The sequence below is a fragment of the Silurus aristotelis genome, assembly GCF_946808225.1.
Source record: "Silurus aristotelis genome assembly, chromosome: 14".
Lineage (NCBI taxonomy): Eukaryota > Metazoa > Chordata > Actinopteri > Siluriformes > Siluridae > Silurus > Silurus aristotelis.
Genome location: NC_139587.1, coordinates 14,420,873 through 14,437,891, shown reverse-complemented (window position 1 = coordinate 14,437,891; position 17,019 = coordinate 14,420,873).

Genomic DNA, 17,019 nt, shown 5'->3' with positions numbered 1-17,019 from the left:
AATCTGCAATGCTTCCAGCTTCAAACTTACACTTCAACAGTTTATACAAACAATATAGAGTTTATATGTTTATACAAACAATAAAGTAAAGTTTTATTTAAATATTAATTATAAAGTGGTGTTTGCAATTTATGATCAGAGTTAGGACTAAAAAAAGAGGTGATAAAAAGGATTCAAACAGGGCAAATGAATTGTCTGCTACTGCGAGCAATATGGAGAACCATGTTGTGAATCTCTCCTGCCTCTGTTTATGTTATAATTCTTTGCAAACTGTACCACATGCAGGTAATCATACTGTTAAGAAAATTATTAAGAAGCTTTATCGTCAATTAAGACTATTTTACATCAGAACATTAAAATCTTTGTGTTTTTTTCATTTTGACCTGCAATGAGATGTTGACAGTACATTCAAAGAGTGAAAGAAAGAGTAAAGTCTGAAGGAAATAAGAGGTTTGCCTGGAGCCTTTCTGCATTACTGAGCCCACTGGGACTGATCTGGGAAGTGTCTGCTTAACATGCAAAGCTGACATGGCCTGACAGGCAACAGGCCGCCCCACAGGGCAAGCGCACCCCAATCTGAAGAGGTTATGTCATCAAACTCGGGTCAGCTGTATAATTGAACAGAAGGTCAGCAAGGTGATATGGAACATGACAACGAAGAGCCAAAGTTTTAGTGTAGCTCTGGTAGTTGAGGCTTAGCCAGGAGGCAGTTAAGTATCACAGATGGCTCCTCTAACTTCTGAGGGGTGAAGCAATCTCGACACTTTAGCTGCTACAATATCTAGTGGACACTTGAAATCTAAGTGTGCTTCTGGCTTAGACTGACTTTACTAAATGTGTGAAGAGTCCAACTAAGAAATCACAGAAGTGTCTAATGTGTGTCAGATGTATGAGTGCTAAGTACCTTTCTTCATTATTTATATTATAGAAGGTTTTATCTACATTAACATCAAAGCAATACATTTTTGGGGGATACCGGAGACCAAGCTTTAATTCTCTTTCACTGCAGCATGAAATAATCCACATAGGATCAAACATCCTATTGTCAAATCACTATCATTTAAAATGTCAAATCTCCAGAATAAACATTAACATTACAGACAATTAAGTGCATTCGATTTGCGACAAGATACCACTTGAGTTCTGTCACTGCAGCGAAGAGGAAGGAAAACATTGGGACTACAGTACTGGGCCTGAAGCTGGGTAAAAAAAAGGAAGAACAACAAAAGCCTAATGCACCTCATCTGTGTTAACAGTGGCAGTGTTGCAGAGTTGACGGTTCATTGAACTGATCATAAAAACAAAACCAGCACAAGCTCAGGGACAGGGAGATTGTGGTCAGGCAAAATTAGTGATATGGGTTTTTTTTTTTTTTTGGGAGGCAGGTTTTCTCTCTTTTACTGTTCCAATCGGAGTGCTGACTTCTTGTGGTTTATTCAAAGTTCCCATGGGAATGCTTTAATGGGCTACTTCAAGAATATGTGTCTAGGAGCCAAGAGAAGATTTGACACAAAGTATTTCTAATTGATCTCTTTTACCTTGTAAAATCAGTATGCCAAAAAACCCAACTAATTTTTCAATTAATTATTATTTGTATAGCACTTTTAACAGTGGACATTGTCTCAAAGCAGCTTTACACAGATAATGTTGTGGTGATAAGGAATGAATAAGTTTGTTCCTAATGAGCAAACTGGTGGTGGCTGTGGCAAGGAAAAACTCCCTGAGATGGCATAAGTAAGAAACCTTAAGGGGGAACCAGACTCATCTGGGTGGCACAAAATGTCCATTTATTACAGCTAAATGATGGTGATCAAATGCAAACTGTAGTCCTGTGTCAGGGTAGCAGACTGTTGACATTAACCACAGTACAAATCCATCCTCAAAGCTCTAGTGTTACTCCATTATTTCATGGATCTCCAGGCTGTAGATGTGAAACATCCCCAGCAGCACAGAGTGGCCTTCAATCAAAAAGAACACCATCCAGAGCCAGGCCTGGATGAAGCAGACAGATCCAAGGAGTGAAGAGGGGCAGGAACAGTGGTCACTGGTAAAGAGAGAGAGAGAGAGAGAGAGAGAGAGAGAGAGAGAGAGAGAGAAAAATATGGATTATCAAGTATCCTTATTGTTGTATTAAAATTTAGGACACTGTGCATTTGGGAGCTCTGGCAGGACTCGCTATGGCAGCATAAATAAAAGGAAGAACCAGAATGTAACATATACATGAGGGATCTCTTGGATAAGAGACGGCCCACCACACCACCGTCAACAAACCTTAGTGAACACGTGAGAGTGAGGGGACCAGCATACAAATATCAAAGTTCACGAAACATTCTATATCCATGATCCCTTCAGATCTGCTCCTTTACCTAAGAACATCTGCTAATAAACGTGAACTCTGAGACTGTGTTTGAGTCCCGAACAAAAATAATTTTAGTCTAATCCAAGTTGAGCAAAATAAAGTTATCCTTCTTTGTCCTTAAGAATTAGACATTCAATAGATTACTTGGTTAGATTAGTCTTTTCAGCAAGATTTGGAACAAAGCCAGTGCACAGTAGGACATGTACCCATTATTGTATTATTATAGTATATTATATACACGCTATCGAATTACAGACCAATTTCAAATCTCCCATTTATGTCTAAGATTTTAGAAAAGATTGTCGCTGCCCAGCTATGTAACCACTTGCAGGAGAACAATATCTTTGAAGAGTTTCAGTCAGGTTTTAGGCCCCATCATAGCACAGAAACTGCTCTAGTTAAAATCACTAACGACCTGTTTTTAGCTTCAGACCAAGGCTACATCTCCCTATTAGTTTTACTAGATCTTAGTGCTGCGTTCGACACTATAGATCATGATCTTCTCCTCGATCGCTTACAGAATTACATCGGTATTCAGGGACAGGCATTAAGCTGGTTTAAATCCTACCTGTCCAATCGTTACCATTTCGTAGATTTAAATGGAGAACTATCCAGGATAATGCTAGTAAATTATGGCGTGCCACAAGGGTCAGTTCTGGGACCCCTGCTTTTTACAATATACATGCTTCCATTAGGAAATATTATTAGAAGGCATGGAATTAGCTTCCATTGTTATGCTGATGATACCCAGCTATATATTTCATCCAAACCAGGCGATACAGCTCAATTAGCTCGCATAACTGAGTGTGTTGAAGAAATAAGAGATTGGATGACCCATAACTTTCTGCTATTAAATTCTGATAAAACGGAGATTTTGCTCATCGGCCCAAAAAATAGTACACAGAAGCTCCAGCATCTCAGCCTGCATTTAGACGGTTGTTCTGTAACTACTAGTTCAACGGTAAAAGACCTGGGAGTTATTTTAGACAGCAACTTATCTTTCAAAAATCACATCAATCAAGTTACAAAAACAGCCTTCTTTCACCTTCGAAATATTTCTAAGCTAAGAAATATGTTATCTATATCTGATGCAGAGAAGCTCGTCCATGCGTTTATGACCTCTAGAATAGACTACTGTAATGCATTACTAGGTGGATGATCTGCATCATTAATAAACAAGCTTCAGTTAGTTCAGAATGCCGCAGCAAGAGTTCTTACTAGGTCAAGAAAATACGATCATATAACCCCAATCTTATCGTCCCTACATTGGCTTCCTATTAAGTTTCGAATAGACTACAAACTACTGCTACTCACTTATAAAGCACTAAATGGTTTGGCTCCCATGTATCTATCCAGTCTTTTAACACGCTACAATCCGTCACGCTCCCTGAGATCTCAAAACTCTGGGCTTCTAGTAGTTCCTAGAATAGCAAAGTCCACTAAAGGCGGTAGAGCATTTTCACATTTAGCTCCTAAACTTTGGAATAGTCTTCCTGACAGTGTTCGGGGTTCAGATACACTCTCCCAGTTTAAGTGTAGATTAAAAACATATCTTTTTAGCAAAGCCTACACATAACACACATCACACACATCACATCATAACCTTGTGCTCCAGAACATCTGATCACATGCACATTATCAACTTGTGCTGTTAATATCATGAACAGCAGCTACGCTAATTCCTCTCCACTGCTTCTCTTTCTCTCCCCATCCGGAGGCATCCTGAGGTTTGGCCAGCTCCAGTCACGTCCCACCTCGTGAAGATTATGGACCTATGGATGATCATGGAGAAGTAGATGCCGAGTGTTTAAAGGCCCTGGCATGGAGAAGCTGATGCTGGATCTATGATGATCACAAATTGTTCTGTATTGTTGAAAGATTTATGACCAAACTTTTGATGTCACCCATATGAGGATGGGTTCCCCTTTGGGTCTGGTTCCTCTCAAGGTTTCTTCCTCATATCATCTAAGGGAGTTTTTCCTTGCCACTGTAGCCACGGCTTGCTCATCAGGGACAAACGCACACCATTCACCTTCACTGTTGTTTTCTGTAAAGCTGCTTTGAGACAATGTCTGTTGTGAAAAGCGCTATACAAATAAACTTGACTTGACTTGACTTGACTATATTATTCAGATGGAAAGTAATTGCATTTAGTCTGTGAAAGACTCAGGGTTGTATATCCTATACTACTGAAATCTTCTGGGACAAATGGCATTTGTGGAGGCAATACTGCAACCAGGAAGACTTCAGTTTTCCAGCTTGAAGGTGCTGCTGTAATCATTATTGCTGTGGTTATTCCAGTAAACAGGAGGGCTCCACAGGGACTTAGTAACATTGTAAAATGGAACAAGGCTTTGTGCTAAGTAGAACGTAAAAAAAAAAAACAACACTTATTTTATATTGGCAAGGGGGCCTTTGTACAATGAACACATTTAAAATTTAATACATTATAAATATATTGTTTTGAAGACCAATGTTTAAATCAATTACTAAACATTAGATGTTTTAAATCATAGATTAGATTAGAACTGTGACACACGGTGCTGAAGATATTTACAACTAATGTCAGAAACTGTGTTATAGGTAAGACCTCAAAATAGAATGCATTCCTAAACCCTTATACAGATTTAAACAGATATATATTTGAGATATTAAGCCCTGATCAGCCATCACTAATGATATGACATGGATATCCAAATTTCGCATGTCACTTTGTGGAGAAGGTTATTAGTTCTGTGCACCAAGGAGATACCACATAGTAACAATAGAACATTATGATTTTAGAAACAACAAATGATGCCATTGTGGCATGGCCACTCAAAACCACTTTGCTGCAAATTGTAAGAAACAATGAAGCAATTGTTGTATGTAAAAAAACAATGTGCTCCTATTATAGTATTAGCTGTTTAATTTCAACACCTGTCTATTAGAACAGAAAAGAAGTGAAGGTACATATTGATTTGAGTTAAACACAAAAGTGATTTTACTGCATAAACAATACACAAGCTGACCTGCAATTTGCAGAAGCAGTAAACCAGAGCTCTGCCACTGACAGCCATCAACAATTAAAAAGGATGGGAGCAGTCATAAGATTACATATGGGGGTGGGGAGCTTGGGGATCGCTGTCAGATGGCTTTAACTAAAAAGTGGCTTTTAACAGTGGCTTTGTGGAATGCTGTAAACACAAGAAAAAAAAAAAAAAAAAAAAAACAGACTGCAGATTTTCCTAAGCATTATGGCAGATGTTAATTAAATGACACATTACAAGGAAGCATGCAACATACTGTGGTTGTAGAACAGAATCTGAATTAGAGTAAAAATCCAAACCTGTAACATTAGAATATATTAATTCCTATTATAAATACTGACAATATACAGTATAACTCATAAATGGATAAGAATGAAGATGCTATAGAATGAGGCTGTCTGAAAAATGGAGAGACAGTTTCATCTGTAAACATCAGGATTACATTATATCTCATAAAACTATTCAAGAATGCAATACAGTACCAAATCTGCCTTAGGACATGATTAACTGTCTCGCTTCCTAATGATGTCTTAATGCCATCCCATCTCTTTCTTATCCATGTTTATGGCCAGCTGAGCCACATTTAAACACAGCAATGCCAGAGTCAGACAAGCTTTTCTAGAACAGCCTGCACTTCTTTTTGCAGCTCAAGCTCAGAGTGGGGCTGACAGCAAATTAGACTGCAGCTGGAGTGGACCTGCTGTCTTATTGTTTTGCACTGATTCTTATGATTGCTTAAATAATATAGGTAAAAACCTTTGAGAGCTAGAAGCTAAACACTCTGATAGTAAAACATGCTATGCTAACACTCTTCTACAATGCCACTGTTGATTAAGTTAGAATTTGATCACATTTATTTTAGGTACTTAGTACATCAGCATGGTATAATGTCTGGTGAGTAAAGAAGAAACTGAAAAACTATAGCAAGTGTGGAATTAGATCATTTCTTTTTCTGAATTGTTTATTAAATAAAGACTCTTGAGTGTTTTCTTTCTCCTTCTTTCCAGGGTGTGGACTGATAGCAGTGCTCTGTCATGTTTGAGATTGACTATAAACACAGACTATAGAGATGTACAGAACACACCATACTGTCAGTGTCAGTGACTGTGGGATCATCAAACTACAGGCAAGCAGCAGCTCAACCAAAGCCAATGACTACTGCACCACTTCATTCTGCTGGTGAAATTCACTGATTAAGTGTGACAAGATCAACAGCATGTGCTGTAGGAGAAAAATTAAAGACTTTGAAGGATTGTAATCTACAATATTCTTCATACATCACACGATGATATGGCAGAGAGATACACTATATGACAAAAAGATTGTGGACACCTGATCAATTGTTGCCTCAAATTTGAGAGCACACACTTGTATCTAATGTCTCTGTATGCTGTTGCATTACATTTCCCCTTCACTGTAAGTATGACACTACTCTAAGAAAGAGGAGAAAGAATTATAGAAAGAAGAGATGTACAGGAGTTGTATAGGAGATGTATAGTTTTTTATTTATATTCTTAAACTTAAGATTAAACTGCTGAAGTGCCAGACACCAGTGAATGATCTCTGTGTTCAAATCTTTTGTGCAATTGAGCCACTGGTTTGGTGTGTGGTCCAATTACAGGGTGCAGGCCCAGTTCAGCAGATAGTGTGGGAGAATGAAGACTGCCCATTCGATGGCCTAACACTCTTCTATTGTGCCCCTGACTCCAGTTACTGGGACATTTTGAGCACCCCCGAACAATTTTTTTTTTTTGCGTGTGTATGTACCACAACCCAGGGGGTTGTTTTAATATGGCTTTCTATTTGATTAATGTGGCTGAGGTGAGAGTGAAACATCTGAATCTTGTTGCAACTGTGAAAGGTAGTCTGAACAAGGGACTGGGGTAGATAGAGTTGCTTTTTTTAGATTTACCTCCAGTCCCAACTCCTTCTTGGCCATATGGACCACCTGTTTTCATGGTTTAAGGAGAGGTGTTAAATATTTGCTGTACTGTGCACCTCTGTATAGTTCCCTGACCCTATAGTTAATGTCCTTGGCTTACCATGTGACTCCGAAAGGCCTTGCTACTTAGCGTGTTTGACAGGGGTAGCAAAATTTCTTGTTGAAATTGTATTCAAGCTTCCCTTTTATACATTATTGGGCCTGTAGCAAATTCTCCTTGCCCAAATGTGTTTAGTTTCACTCTCAGGTTAAAAACATATTACATTTTGCTAATAAAATGATTGAAATAAGAAACACATTGTGGAGGCCTGCAGGATCTCTTGAACTGAGAATAACAGGGGACCAAGCCACTTATGCCAATTTCATGTGTCATCAGGAACAAAGTGTTTTATTAAACTGCTCCACCAGATCATCCACTTATGAATGATAAACACTGGTATGGATTGATTTAATATTCAGTTATTTATGTTGTGGTCAGCCTGGAACTCGTTCAAGATTTCAACTAAGGATTTCTAGCTTTCAACATTGAATAGTTCCTCTGCAACATTACATGCTGTGATATTGCACAAAGGCATCAATTTCAGTTATCACTGCATACCAATTCTAAAACAAATCAGTGCCCTTTTGCAGTCTGCTCTCACAGCCTGACAAGGACCATTCTAATTCTTTCAAAGGAGACCTTGATTATTGGTAATGGCCATGATTGCACTTTTCCGGTGTTCGGAGGACCCACCAGCTGATATCTTTGACATGCCACACACCACCTGCATGCATTGCCATACATGCATGGCCAATAGAAATGTGCCATGAATAAGTTGTGTTTTTTATTCTACCTTAACTGTTCACCATTAAGGTGGCTGCCCATAATAACTTACAACAGTTCTTTTGGGATGAATAATTAAGTAATTTCCTCTTTTTTTCGGATTTAGAATCAATCTGAATCAACTTTATTAAACAAGTATGCCTGAGCATACAAGGAATTTATTTTGGAGTAAACTAACTGCTGAATTAAACAGGACATACAAACACAACTAAATAATCAAGCATAGAAGACCATACACATTGGCCATGACAGAAAGAAACAGAAACATTAAAGTGTAGATATAGTCCAGTTAGTTAATAAAAAAAATAAAATACTGCACATGAGTATTATATTGCACAAAGTAGATAAAGTTAGTGATAGTAGAGATAAAGTTAGTGATAGTAGAGATAAAGTTAGTGATAGTAGAGATAAATTTAGTGATAGTAGAGATAAAGTTAGTGTAGTAGTAAAAACTCCAGTATAGATTTGGGTTAGTGAGGGGGTTAAGAACTTCTGTGGCTGCTGGGAAAAAAGCTATTTTGGAATTTGGTAGTGCTTGTTTTTATCACTCTGTATTACTTGCTAGAAGGAAGGAGTCTAAGCAGACTGTATGTCGGATGTGATGGATCCTACACAATTCTCCCAACCTTTTATTTTTTTGACACAGGCAATATACAGATCCTGGAGGGTGGGCAGGTTGGTCGCAATGATGTGCTCTGCTAAGCTAAGTGGTCTCTAAAGTTTATGTTTTTCAATTAGGTTGCAGAGGCAAACCAGACAGTGATTGATACACACCGAATGTATTCAGTAGTGGCCCTGTAGAATTGGCAGAGCAGATCTTTAAGCAGGTTGTGTTCTTCTCCCACTTCTTGTATTTGCAGATGCTCATGCTAAGGAACTTGAAGAAAGCAATGCTGGATACAGTACAACCTTGAATATGAAGCGATGACAGAGAAATCTGTACTTTTTTCATCTTAATTGTCGTACACCAGTAAGTTCCATGTTGTTGTGTCTAAAACACAAAAAAAGCCGATTCACTTACTGTATGTATGCTGAATCATCATATCACCTCCTGGATGGGACCAATGACCAGAAGTGGAAAGTAACGAATTACATTCTTCTTTTTGAAGTAGTTTTTAAAATAGTACATTTTTAGTTTTATCATAACTTAAGTATGTTTTGTTTAAAATTTTCGCTACTGTTAAAATCATATCTGTTACCGAATAAAATATTTCAATTAAATTAATGCATGAGGAAAAACATCGTGCACTGGAAGTTCTGACTCATCATGCATCAGGTAGAAAATCACAGTCACTGAGAAAATCTATGTATGAAGCTGTTTTAATGGACATAAAATAAAAATTATATCAGTTACTCACCCTGATGTACATCCACTGGAAGTTAAAACAGTCTTTCCAAAAATCTTTTTCCATGCAATCGGGCAATAGTAATGGAACAACACTAAGCTTCAGAAAAGACGGTAAATCTAAACTAGTGATGTATAAAGGTTTGGAAAGCCTTGGAACAGCTTTCTGTAGGGCAGGGGTCTCCAATCTTTTCCAGATAGGGCCAGTGTGGGTGCAGGGTTTTTTTATTACAACCAATTAATGGTCACACCTGATAGTCATTGAAAATGAAGATCATTAGATTTGAACAGGTAGAATTTGGTGTGGACTTGCTTGGTTGGAATAAAAACCTGCACCCACACTGGCCCTTTCTGGAAAAGATTGGAGACCCCTGCTGTAGGGAATCAATCAAAACTTCTCATGAAATAAATGTTCTAGTAAAAATTCTTCTATTGTTGTGATAATGAATTATTTGAGTCGGTTGATTTAAACGAATTGGAGAAACTCGTTAATAAAACGAGCCTAAATTATTGACGAATAGAAATGATTTGGGTTCAAATCACTGATTCGATGGTCGCTGTTTAAGCTAATGTCCGAATTTCTTTCTGCCACTATTAATGTGTCAAACATGTAATTAATTTTTATTATCTTATTATTACTCTGATTACAATAATCCAGACAGTATTTCAGTTGTCTGTGTGTGAGAGAGTCTATACAACGGTATATAGTATGCATAATTTCAGGTAATTCAATAACCTTCTCAAATTGAGTTCTTTATTGTCTCTTACTGTATATGCAATAATTATTACTCACTGTTTGAATTCTGAATCTGCATTTGCAATTTTTCTTTCTATTATAAATGACATTATAACAGGAGATATTTTTTTTGCTGTGAAAATGCATTACATTAAAACAAGTCATGGACTGCACTGTTTTTTGCTTCATTTCATTGCTACTGAAATAAACGAAGTTTTTTTTTCTTCTAATCTATAAAAATCAGTAAACAAATTCATAAATGGTTCTAAGTTTGTTTTATCTGTAGCCAGAATATGACTTGTTTTTTTCTAGTTTATAATGCTAATACTCCCATTAAAATTACCACCTGTTTAAATGTAAGTAGGTAAATAGGTAAGGTAAATGTAAGTATATAAGGTCATATACTGTTGTATCAAATTGAACTGTGTGAATGTTAATGTAATATTTCAGTTGTTTTAAATCATGGTTGTATGAGGTACTTGTTCCTAGTCCAAGTGTTGTCTATAGAAGACAGTGTTCTGCACTCTTCTAGTCTGTAGAAGCAGACCACAGTGCAGGGACATAGCCTAAGAGCTACAGTGCTGAGCACATAGAGAGCAACACAGCAAAAATACTTCTTTTAGGGAGATAAAATGTTTTTTTGTTTTTTTTGTTGCTGTCTACATGCTTAGTGTATCTCTATGCTCTTTCAAACAGGGAGAGTGCTGAGCAAACTCTGCCTTAGTTAATACGCTGGCTAGGCATAAATACCTAATACAGGCCCACTTCAAATCTTGCAAGAAGTGGTGTAACTGGCCTGCAAAGGGAGAAGACACCTGCTCAGGGCTGTAGGCCTCAAACTGTGTGTTCTCAAACAGGAGACCTTAATGATAAGGGTGGGTCTTCAAGCTCTGGCTTCTCATTCGCACTGAAGGCTAGGCTAAGCATGCTGTATGTGTATTGCAGTCAAAGTGTAAGGAGGAGCTTGAACAAATATGTCTGTAAAGGAACTCAGATTTCAACTATGTTTTGCATGTAAAACAAGGATTGCATTCGGTACACATGTGCACCATACCGAAAGTCTTTTATCGAAATGGATTGGTATGAATACGTGTACCGTTACACCTATAGTCACCTTACATCGTCTCACTAGATTGTCAGAGCAGGATAGGTGGAAGGTGGTTGGATGGAGGCTGGGGGAGAGGATTTAACAGCTGGTTAATATGCTTCTCAATCCTATAGTAGAAGGTGTTCAGATCTTTAGCCAGTTTCTGGTGTCTGAGTGTGGAGATGGTGCCTTGAAATTGGTGAGAATGTGCTTTTCAATTTTCAGAATAATTCTATTTGCATTTTTGGACTCTTTTGTTAGGTTTCTGACTTTGTTGTATAGAGGCCTGCCTCCACTCCTATAAGCTGCCTCTTTGTCCTTCTGACATGCAGTGTTGGGCAATAACGCGTTACTAGTAACTAGTTACTGTAACGCAGTTACTTTTGACAGTAACTAATATTGTAATGCATTACTTTTTAAATAAAGAAACTCCGTTACCGTTACTGTATGGTATGTTGTCTGTTACTTTTTTAAATAAATTAATTTTGGCTGAAGTGTAGACTACAGCCTAACCTGTTTACAGCAGAGATGCATTGTAGGATTGGTGGATTACCCACTGTAAACACGAAGAAGACGCACTGTGAAGAAGCCATTTATGTCTGTGCTGCATTAATGGCAAGTCGAGGCGAGAGCAGGACGAGTTTCTCAAAGTGGAAATATGCTCATTATTTCACTGTAGTTGAGCATAAAGACAAAAACCTTTTAGTCAAATGTAAGCGGTGTCTGTCTGGTTCGAAGGTCGTATCTACTGCGATAAACAGCAACTCCAATCTGTCGAAGCTCCTCCAAAAACTCCATGCCTCGATGAGGCTAGAAGCTAACCCGGTGTTCTGTTGTACATTGTTGATAGTTTTCATACTTAAGATATGAAAGAAACATTTTAAGGGCTCAACACAACAGCTTTTATGATGCAGAAGCCATTTTAGTTTTTGATTCTGAATATATTATCAGCTTGTTTTGTTATCTATTTCAGAAATCCTTGTGATATATTCAGTTTGTGTTGGTCTGACTTAAATAAAATAGTGTTTAAAAATTACTTTGTGTTTAAGTCAGTTTTGTGTTTGTGTAGACCACAACGCATAAAAGGGCATTAATGGGAACATTTAAGAAGGTTCTTTAAAAAAGTAAAAGTTGATTTTCTCCTTCCTAAACCAGTAGATAATACATTACATTTGCCAAATATGTGTGGAAAGTATGTGGAAAACCTCTACATTTTTATGCAGTCTTTCTGGTGGTAATTTGTGCTCATTCAGCCACTAGATCATTATTGAGCTCAGGCACTTGTGTCAGGTGAGAAGACCCGGTGTTCACTCGGTATTCCAATAGATCTAAAAGGTGTTTGGTGGGGTTGAGGACAGAGCTCTATGCAGGACATTTAAATTTATCCACTCCAACTTGGGCAAACCATGTTTTCATGGGCCTTGCTTTGGGTTTAGGTGAATTCTCATGCTTTAACCAATTTGGTCCCCCAATGAAGGGAAATTGCAATGCCTTGTAGTTTAGCAAAGTCTCACATAGGGTTTTGATGATCAGTTGTTCACAAAATGTAGGGTATAATTGTTTTAAAATTAGTTTTGAGTGTCTAGCATTTATACAACTACAATGAATAGATAATATTGACAGTCGTTTGATTTCCCTGGGTATTAAAAAAAATGATTAATACAAAGTGTTTGTAATGTGAAAGGGGTAATATTGAAACAGAAAATGTTGCACAAGCACATTCTACACTGAAATGTTTGATGTTAAAAACAAGATCTTAGCCCTGTGCTTATATCAATGGTGAAATGATGCAACAAAATGACATTAAGTCATGTGATAAAAAAAAAAATTAAAAAAGAAAAAGAAAAAAAAAAAAAAAAGTAAATAAATAAATAAATTCCAAAATTTCTGAAAAAGTAGGTGTGACTGTTAGGGATTCAGGCAGCATGACAAAGGTATGCTTGCAGATTTTGAGATAATTGGAGAAAATTCGTTTTGGTGTTAACAACTACAAACCACAAGCTTAAAGGGATTTACCAAACTGTGTGCGCAGTTCAGAAATATTGCGATTGTGTGTCATTTTCTCTGCACCTACTTCATATTCTCAAGACTAACAAAAATAAAAACAACAACAAAAAAAGCTGAAATGTTGATGCCATCTTGTTTGGTATGCCACCAGTGTTTTGTTGCACAGACAATGCACATAGTGCAAATATATCATAACCCCAGTAAACAAATGTCCGTAAGAAATATATTTTTATCTCTGTGCTCATCAAAAGATTTATACATTTGTGAAGAATATTAGCATAATGAACTTTTTTATGTTCCACAAAGTACGAAACCCAAAACCAAAAGACCTAATGCAAGTTAGAAATCCAAAACCAAAAGAAATTATGTAACATGTAAACAAAAATACACTGACAGCATGTATTAGGCAACAATTAACTACAAACACAATTAAATATACCAAACCTGTATTTGGATTTAAACCTAAAGTAAATGTGACCAAAATATTTTCATAATTATTTTTATTAAATATGTATCCTACCACCCATCCTACCCAAATATTGTGTTGGTTATCTTTTGCTGCCAAAACAGTCCTGACCCATAGAGCATTAACAGCATTAATTAATTTTACAATTTAAGCTGTCTGTTGGATTGGAAAACACAGGTCAGCTTTCGCTCCCCACATGCATCAATGAGCCTTGGCCACCCATGATGCTTTCACCGGTTCACCACTTTTCCCTTTTTTGGACCACTGCAGACTGGGAACATCCCACAAGAACTGCAGGTTTGAAGATGCTTTTTTTTGTTCTTCTAAATTCATGTTTAGCTGATATGAATTTGCACACACTGCAAACAATTCTGACATTTTGCAAGAATATTGTACCTCCTTTTCTATTTAAATGGGTAATTATTTATAATACATGATCTGTTAATCTGTTAGGCATAATTAGAAAAATGTACATCCCTGAGACATAGAACAACTGATTACTTATAACATCTTTTAATTTCAAGGTCATAAACAGGCTTGAAATACTTTCGATATATCTACAGGACTTTAGGTCATATGATGTGCCCATTGCTCTGGCTCCCATTAATACAGAAATCTAGTTAATTCCAAATTACATTTAGATTTCACAGTTGGATGAGCCTTGAGCCACAAAGTTTACCATTAACCAGTAATGCAACAGATGTGCCAGCAAATAAACAAAACACCTGGTGAACTGAACTAATGCAAGTAAGACAACATCAGCTAAAATATATCATGTTCCTTTGCCTTGCTGTGGATTTTGAAAAGCATTCATTTCACCTATTTGCATGGTTCATCATCTTTTGTATAAAAATTTTAAAGCTTAGCTGTAACACAACAGCAAATGGCAGTAGATCCAACATTCCTGGTTATCCAGTCTAAAAGGTTCTTTATAAAACTCTGGAGTGAGTTTTATATCAATCTGTCAATATTCTTTCCTCAATATTGGAAGCACAGGAGCTAGTGTATAATAGCTGTCACTTAAAATTTCACTTTATATTTTTAAAAACTATAATTCAATCAAGACTGCTGCTTAGGTTCAGACAAACGAAATTAGACTAACCAAACACCCGAACTAATGTCTCAAATAAAAATCTGACGTTTAATAATAATTATTAGGTTTAAGTGTTTAAATGCATGTATGTGGTGTCCAGTGTGTATTCATACGATGCACCCAGTGTTCCTGAGATCCACTGTATCCCTGATCAATATAACAGACTTACTGTAACCCAACATGTATCAACCTACTAATCAATATATAAAGCAGGAAAGATTCTAGAGAATAAGTATAGACATTGGAAGGTCACAAAATATTCATGCACGCTGTGTGCCCACAAGACCAATATTAACCTATTTAGAAAGCAATCACTGTTCCAGATTCCCTGGGGGTCTGAAAATCTTTGCAGTCTGGTTCTGCTGCACAGAAGCATAATCCCTAGATGATGCTTCATAAATTGCACCTTCGAAAATTCCCTGCAGATTCACCCTGGGAGAGAAAAAGAAAGAGAGAGAGAGAGAGAGAGAGAGAGAGAGAGAGAGAGAGAGAGAGAGAGAGAGAGAGAGAGAGAGAGAGAGAGAGAGAGTCTGATGTTTATGCAGTTGCCATGGCAAAGGATGTCCTTTAGAGAAAGGCTGAGGAAGTGTTAACCGATCAGCACCATTCTCTGGCTGACACTCTTTCTGATTTAAGCCTGTCAAACACAGTCTCTCTCTCTCTCTCTCTCTCTCTCTCTCTCTCTCTCTCTCTCTCTCTCTCTCTCTCTCTTGCTCTCTCTCTCTCTCTCTCTCTCTCTCTCTCTCTCTCTCTCTCTCAAGTACCTCTCTTGCAAGCTGAATGTGGATCGATCCAGTAACAGATTGGTCAAACACACACACACACGTTTCACACATACATATGTATGGACGTCTATATCTATATCTATATATCTATCTCTCTCTCTCTCTCTCTCTCTCTCTCTCTCTCTCTCTCTCTCTATATATATATATATATATATATATATATATATATATATATATATATATATATATATATATATATATATATATATATATACCTCCCCACATTTTAGCAACCATTTTAGTACATCTTCTCAAGGGACAGCACTATATAAATTAAACTTGGATATATTAGAGTAGGCACACCCTGAAACAGTTACAGTACAGTGGCCAGAGTCATACAGAGGTTTTTAAAGATGGGTTCCACTCTGAACAGACCTCGAAAGGGTCGATCAAAGAAGTTGAGTTCTCGTGCTGTTCGTCAGGTGCAGAAGCTTGCTTAAAAAAACTGACGCATGAGTGCTGCCAGCATTGCTTTAGAGGTTACAAAAGCAGAAAGTCTGCTTGACAGTGCTCAGACCACATGCAGCACACTGCACCAAGCCAGTTTGCATAACCGTCATCCCAGAAGGAAGCCTGGCTCACAAAAAAAAAAATTCAAACAGTTTGCTGAAGACAACCTGTTCAAGAGCATGAATTAATGGAACAATGTCCTGTGGTCTGATGAGACAAAAATAAACTTGTTTGGCTCAGATAGTGTCCAGCATGTGTGGTGACGCCCTGGTGTGCCTAGAGTACAAAGAATAATTTTGTCTTGCCTACAGTCACAAGCCTGGTGGTGGTGGCATCATGGTCTGGGGTTGCATGAGTGATGTTGATACTGGGGAGCTGCAGTTCATTGAGGGAAACATGAATTCCAACATGTACTGTGACTTTCTGAAGCAGAACATGATTCCCTCCCTTCAGAAACTGGGCCAATCGGCAGTTTTCATGCATGAAACATGTAAACACCCCACCAAGATGACAACTGCCTTGCTGAAGGTTAAGGTGATGGAGTGGCTAAATATGTCTTAGGACCTGAACCCTATTGAGCACCTATTGGGCATCCTCAAAAGAAAGGTGAAGAAGCGCCATGTGTGTAACATCTGGCAGCTTTGTGATGCCATTGTGAATGAGTAAAAGAGGATCCCAGCAAAAATCCATGCAGTTCTGGTGAATTCCATGCCCAGGAGTGTTAAAGCAGTGCTAGATAACAATGGTGCTCACACAACATATTGAAACTTTGGACACTGTTTTGACATGTTCACTTAGGGTGTACTCACTTTTGTTGCCAGGTATTTTGACAATAATGGCTGTATGTTAAATTCTTTTCAGACAAGGGGTGAGGAGTGTACGCAGTACTGTAGTCCC